Here is an 8010-nt window from a genome sequence, read left to right as displayed (position 1 = left end):
ACTATAAATAGTTATAAATGATAAAAAGAAGGCTTTAAAAAGATCAGTATCGGTGATGATCTGTATCGGCAGATACTGCTTTCTGAGATCGGCAATCGGTGATCGGCCTCAAAAATCCTGATCGGAGCAATCTGCTCGGAAGAACGTCAGAGGCACCTCGATCGCGAATCATGTTGAATATTTACGATCAGAAATCCTGATGTGTGGGGGGGGGACCCCGAACCCCGAAAACACCACACACTATAGGAGCAAAACGGTTAAATCTATTTTTTCCCCTCCTTATGTTTGTGGTCTCTCACATTTTGAAGATCTTATAAGATTTTAAAAATCTTTTAGTGTGTACCCAGCATTAGTTAGCCAGTTTCGCGACTGAAGTTTACACAGTCTGCTGACTCTGCTCGTCACCCCATGGAAGAGAGGGGTGGGGTGAGCAGAGCACATTCGCATTTAAAGCAACATGGACTAGAAATGGCTTGCTGAAAACATGACATAAAAGAAAAATCGATAATTTTGACCCATACAATGTATTGTTGGCTATTGCTACAAATATACCCGTGCTACTTATGACTGGTTTTGTGGTCCAGTGTCACATATTACAAGGCATATTTCACAGAAAAAAAGCAATGTTCAGGAGTCATACTTTTTTTTTTTTTTTGGTACAATTTTACCTGAAAACCAATGTTTTCAGTGTTTAAAAGTTAACAAATAACTGGATTAAAACGAAAAAAATTTACTATTTGTTGTAAATTTTTTTCTGAAGATCTGTTCACTCTGCAACATCTTATTTTTTATATTAGTTAATATAATTATTAATTACACATTTTTGACATTTTCCCCATGTATTCCATGTTGATTATGACACACCTGTTTAAAATAAACCTGTCCTTAAACACAAGTTGGTCGCTTAACATGTTAATCAGAACAGAAGTCTCTCTTAAGAGGGCGAACACTGGCCAGAATAAGCTGCATATGGATGAGGTCTCATTCTGTAGTCAGAAGCCTGGCGAGCGAGACTAGCATCAGTATAACCCAGTTTCCATTTCCATTAGGAATACATTTTGCTTTCCAATGGTCTTCGGTTCAGAAAACATCATCCCTACTTAACAAATTGTGCAATTTGTATTCTCAAGCCCCTGGGAATAGATTAATTTGTTCACTTAAAATTGACCTCTAATTTGCTGACCACATTTTAAAGTGAAGGTTTCGGTGCATCACTGGACCTAAGCGAACAGTAATTTGTTTTCCGGGAAGGGTTGGTGCTTTATGTGGGTGTAAATGGTGCTGTGCATTATTGTTGTTTTCTGCAATTGAAGTGCTGAAATGACAGACGATTTACAGATTTGCCAATAGCAGGATGAAAGCTGGCCAGTCACAGCATAATATGCTGGTCTCAATGATAAGGCCAGTTGTTATCTGATGACTACAGGTAACTGGACTGGACTTGAAATAAAACATGAACAAAGTGGTTTAGTACTTCGTAATGATTTAGGGAGAAACTGGTGTCGGATCTTGAAAAAATGAGCCTTTATTATTATTATATACTCCACACTACACAAATTTCATATAAACATACATCTTTTTAATGACATCCCAACATGCATAAACACTAATTATGCAATGCAACCTTGTCCCAGAAAAGCTTTGAACAAGCAAGCAGGCAGTTATTTGTAGCCCTGTGATCAATACTAATCTAACAGTGTGAGGAGAAAGAGAGCAGGAATCTGGGTCAATGATAAGGAAATAGACAGAGATGCAGGAACGGAGCAGAGCGCTAGCGTTTATGCAAAGAAAACCTGCCAGGTCAAGATGAAGGAGGGTTTGAGGAAGGATGCAGAAATAGATCGACACAGAATCAAGACTCTTTGACTGAATGCTCTTGTTTATAGGGTGAGGATGCATTAGGCCAAGGCTGGAGCTAAAATAAGCACTGCCCTCCAGAGAGAGTGGGACAGTAATCTGTCTTAACATTGATAGTCTAAGCCTCACAGGAGAGCACTGATAAGGCTAACATTGTTGCAGTCACGCTTCTAACACCAAAATCTTTTAAAATAATTACATTTATTTTTTAGATTAGTTACAAATTTTTCTTTCCTTCTTAATATACACTAACGTTACCGTTTAACTGTGAGGTCAATTTTTACAATGATTTTGAAAGCTGTCTTTTATACAATTTATATGATCAAAAATAGAGTAACAAAATACACAGTAATATTGTGAAATTATATATATGTGTGTGTATGTGTGTGTGTGTGTTATTACCCTAGTTATATAAATTATTGTCATCTTAAGTCATGTTCATTTACACAAATTTAAAATATTAATGATGTATTACTAAATGTAGAAATTAACATGAATGAATTAACAATGAACAATTTTAAAGCTTTTAATAATGTTGATTACTACATTAATTAATGTTAATGGATTGAACCTCTTTGTATTGCAGAGTATATTATATACCAAAAAAACAGAGAGAGAGACAGAGAGAGAGAGAAAGAATGAAAAAATTAAGATTGTCTGGCATTGGGTAAGACAGTATACGTTCATCACTAAGTAGGTCAACTCTGATGGCTGTAAAAGGAAGTGAAGGTGGGATTTTTGATTAACATCATTAATGTTTAATGTTCCGTTTTATGTAATTATGCATAATATTAATAATGTGTAATGCCCAATGATCTGTTTAATGTCAAATTCTTAATGTTCACCAAACATGAAAAGTATTTTTGATGATTCAGTTGATTCAGTATATAGTGTTATTCTTCATGTTGTGTTTTATTGTGATCGCAAAAAGCGGAAACTAATGGAATCAGATAAAGAATAACGTAGGCAATTAAACCAGCTGCATAAAGGAGAATACTTCTAATATGGCAGTGTCTGCTCTATACTGAGGACTGTATCTATATACTGTGTGCTTGTGAGTAATTGTGTTGCTTCTAGGTGAGCAGAAAGTGAGCAAGGTGGGATGGATAATGAAAATAGAAAGGAGTGGTGTAAATGACAAAAGCGATGATGAAGAAACTCAACCTCAGGGCAGAAGATCAGGAGAAGGGTGAGATGAAGTGAAGGATGGCAAAAGGAGTGAATGTGAGAAGATGAGAACAATGCAAAGATGATAAATTAAAGACAAGATTGAGGTAACATGAGCTATACGTTCAGCTCTCATGCACACAGACTGATGGGTAATGAGGTGGATAGAGAAAGGGAGGTGGAATTAATAGTGGCCGTATTTGCTGGAGTGAATGTGTGTGTTTAGAGATAAATGAGCTGTAAAGCAGAACAGATATGAGAGCCTTTCATCAGCAAGGAGACTGAAATATAAAACATAAGCAACAACACAGAAACAGAGGCCAAGAGAAAACAAAGACAGGGGGAATATTATGGATGGTAGCTCCTGATAAAATAAAATAATAAAATAAAATAAAAAATTAAAAAAATGAAAAAATAAAACACAACAAAAAAATGTAATTCAATTAAAAAACAAAATGAAATAAAATAAAATAAAATGAAAAAACGAAATAACATAAATTAAATTAAATTAAAAATAAAATAAAATAAAATGAAAAAACAAAAATAAAATAACACATTTAATTAAATTAAAAATCAAATGAAATAAAATAAAATTACAAAATTAAATAACTTAAAAAAGAAAAGAAATGAAATAAAACAATAAAATGAAATAAAACAAAACAAAATAAAGTAGTGCTGTCCCACAATTAATCGCATCTGAAATAAAAGCTTTTGTTTACATAATACATATACACAGTACACACAAATATATTATGTATATTAATTTGTTCACTTAAAATTGACCTCTAATTTGCTGACCACATTTTAAAGTGAAGGTTTCGGTGCATCACTGGACCTAAGCGAACAGTAATTTGTTTTCCGGGAAGGGTTGGTGCTTTATGTGGGTGTAAATGGTGCTGTGCATTATTGTTGTTTTCTGCAATTGAAGTGCTGAAATGACAGACGATTTACAGATTTGCCAATAGCAGGATGAAAGCTGGCCAGTCACAGCATAATATGCTGGTCTCAATGATAAGGCCAGTTGTTATCTGATGACTACAGGTAACTGGACTGGACTTGAAATAAAACATGAACAAAGTGGTTTAGTACTTCGTAATGATTTAGGGAGAAACTGGTGTCGGATCTTGAAAAAATGAGCCTTTATTATTATTATATACTCCACACTACACAAATTTCATATAAACATACATCTTTTTAATGACATCCCAACATGCATAAACACTAATTATGCAATGCAACCTTGTCCCAGAAAAGCTTTGAACAAGCAAGCAGGCAGTTATTTGTAGCCCTGTGATCAATACTAATCTAACAGTGTGAGGAGAAAGAGAGCAGGAATCTGGGTCAATGATAAGGAAATAGACAGAGATGCAGGAACGGAGCAGAGCGCTAGCGTTTATGCAAAGAAAACCTGCCAGGTCAAGATGAAGGAGGGTTTGAGGAAGGATGCAGAAATAGATCGACACAGAATCAAGACTCTTTGACTGAATGCTCTTGTTTATAGGGTGAGGATGCATTAGGCCAAGGCTGGAGCTAAAATAAGCACTGCCCTCCAGAGAGAGTGGGACAGTAATCTGTCTTAACATTGATAGTCTAAGCCTCACAGGAGAGCACTGATAAGGCTAACATTGTTGCAGTCACGCTTCTAACACCAAAATCTTTTAAAATAATTACATTTATTTTTTAGATTAGTTACAAATTTTTCTTTCCTTCTTAATATACACTAACGTTACCGTTTAACTGTGAGGTCAATTTTTACAATGATTTTGAAAGCTGTCTTTTATACAATTTATATGATCAAAAATAGAGTAACAAAATACACAGTAATATTGTGAAATTATATATATGTGTGTGTATGTGTGTGTGTGTGTTATTACCCTAGTTATATAAATTATTGTCATCTTAAGTCATGTTCATTTACACAAATTTAAAATATTAATGATGTATTACTAAATGTAGAAATTAACATGAATGAATTAACAATGAACAATTTTAAAGCTTTTAATAATGTTGATTACTACATTAATTAATGTTAATGGATTGAACCTCTTTGTATTGCAGAGTATATTATATACCAAAAAAACAGAGAGAGAGACAGAGAGAGAGAGAAAGAATGAAAAAATTAAGATTGTCTGGCATTGGGTAAGACAGTATACGTTCATCACTAAGTAGGTCAACTCTGATGGCTGTAAAAGGAAGTGAAGGTGGGATTTTTGATTAACATCATTAATGTTTAATGTTCCGTTTTATGTAATTATGCATAATATTAATAATGTGTAATGCCCAATGATCTGTTTAATGTCAAATTCTTAATGTTCACCAAACATGAAAAGTATTTTTGATGATTCAGTTGATTCAGTATATAGTGTTATTCTTCATGTTGTGTTTTATTGTGATCGCAAAAAGCGGAAACTAATGGAATCAGATAAAGAATAACGTAGGCAATTAAACCAGCTGCATAAAGGAGAATACTTCTAATATGGCAGTGTCTGCTCTATACTGAGGACTGTATCTATATACTGTGTGCTTGTGAGTAATTGTGTTGCTTCTAGGTGAGCAGAAAGTGAGCAAGGTGGGATGGATAATGAAAATAGAAAGGAGTGGTGTAAATGACAAAAGCGATGATGAAGAAACTCAACCTCAGGGCAGAAGATCAGGAGAAGGGTGAGATGAAGTGAAGGATGGCAAAAGGAGTGAATGTGAGAAGATGAGAACAATGCAAAGATGATAAATTAAAGACAAGATTGAGGTAACATGAGCTATACGTTCAGCTCTCATGCACACAGACTGATGGGTAATGAGGTGGATAGAGAAAGGGAGGTGGAATTAATAGTGGCCGTATTTGCTGGAGTGAATGTGTGTGTTTAGAGATAAATGAGCTGTAAAGCAGAACAGATATGAGAGCCTTTCATCAGCAAGGAGACTGAAATATAAAACATAAGCAACAACACAGAAACAGAGGCCAAGAGAAAACAAAGACAGGGGGAATATTATGGATGGTAGCTCCTGATAAAATAAAATAATAAAATAAAATAAAAAATTAAAAAAATGAAAAAATAAAACACAACAAAAAAATGTAATTCAATTAAAAAACAAAATGAAATAAAATAAAATAAAATGAAAAAACGAAATAACATAAATTAAATTAAATTAAAAATAAAATAAAATAAAATGAAAAAACAAAAATAAAATAACACATTTAATTAAATTAAAAATCAAATGAAATAAAATAAAATTACAAAATTAAATAACTTAAAAAAGAAAAGAAATGAAATAAAACAATAAAATGAAATAAAACAAAACAAAATAAAGTAGTGCTGTCCCACAATTAATCGCATCTGAAATAAAAGCTTTTGTTTACATAATACATATACACAGTACACACAAATATATTATGTATATATAAATACACACACATGCATGTATATATTTAAGAAAAATATGTTACGTTTATATATTAAATATATTTAGATATGATATAAATTATATGAATATAGATATATACATGTAAATATTTTCAAAATATATGCTGTATGTGTGTGCATATATACATAATAAAATATACACAATACACACACATATATTATGTATATATGCACACACATACAATAATAAAATATACACAATACACACACATATATTATGTAAACAAAAACGTTTATTTTGGATGCGATTAATCGCGATTAATCGTTTGACAGCACTAAAATAAAGTAAAATCAAATCAAATAAAAAATAAAATGAGAAATAAAATTGTGAAGGTTGGTGAAATTCCACAAAAATGGCGGATTGTTTTACAGCAGCATCAAATGTACATGTACAGCTATCCTCTGTAATGCCGACAATGATATTTTTAACTATACAGGGCTCCAAAGTAGCAGAAATACACAAATCTACATACAGTTGCTTTAAAGACAGGACAAAATACTGAGCAATATCAAAAGAGACAGGAAGGACTGAATGAGAAAGCTCAGAATGGAGTATATTAGCAGACACATAACCGTGAAGAATACATGTGCTCTAATAAACAGCTTCAGTGAACTACGTCATGAGAAAGTAACCCTGAAATCGATGAGGTTCCATTTCACTTCCAATGAAATCTCTGAAATAAAATACCAGCTGCCACCAAAAGCTCACAGTCCTCCAAGGAATGAAACAATGTGTCACAAACCGAATGACTCATGAAGCTCAGCCAGCCAATAAAGTGCAGACATCCTTTTCATAATGTCTTTACGTTGCTGTGCTATGACCTTTCAGCAGAAAAGCGGGAGAGTTTCTGTCCTGGGGTCCTATTATCTTTGAAATAACCACAGTCACTGTCATGCTTTATTAATGTCCTAATATGAAAAAACATACACTATAGATTTTATAGAACCCTACTATAAAGAATCACTATAGAACCCTATAGATTTTATGACAGCACCAAACACCTCATCTTCCTATCTGCTAATTAAAGCACCAAGTTTGACAATCCAGCTCAGGCAGTCGTTGCAGTCACCTGTGGCTAGAAAAGAAATCTGCTGCTACAGATGTGAGCACACGCTGCGTCTTCTCTCCTGATGCCGTCGCTCCTTGAGGACTCAAATTAGGTTCTTTGAGAAGCAGAGTGTACATGTAGACTGTCAAAAACAAAAATTAGGTCTTCTATTACGCCACAACCCATTTAATGTAAATGCAAATCTGAAGCACTTTGAGCCTGATATCAGTTTACCCTTCATCTATGATATTATGAGGGGGGAAAAATCTGATTGCGCTAATGAACAAGCATTCATTACTGCTGGACAGCTTTGATGGACTAAGATGGATCATCTTCTAATTGCTTAAAAGTCTTATCAACACCACAGAGGTCCACTGCGCAGATTATATTGATAAGACATGAGAAACTAGAGAGCAGGAAGGAGTGAGAGACAGAAAGAGATAGAAAGAATAGACCTACCTTTTGAGAAAGGGCACGCTGTCTGTGTGAATATTGGACTTGTATTCGTACAGACG

The sequence above is a fragment of the Sinocyclocheilus anshuiensis genome, unplaced genomic scaffold, assembly GCF_001515605.1.
Source record: "Sinocyclocheilus anshuiensis isolate Anshui unplaced genomic scaffold, SAMN03320099.WGS_v1.1 scaffold1495, whole genome shotgun sequence".
Lineage (NCBI taxonomy): Eukaryota > Metazoa > Chordata > Actinopteri > Cypriniformes > Cyprinidae > Sinocyclocheilus > Sinocyclocheilus anshuiensis.
The sequence above is the reverse complement of the archived record's forward strand: the minus strand, read 5'-3'. Positions refer to the sequence as shown.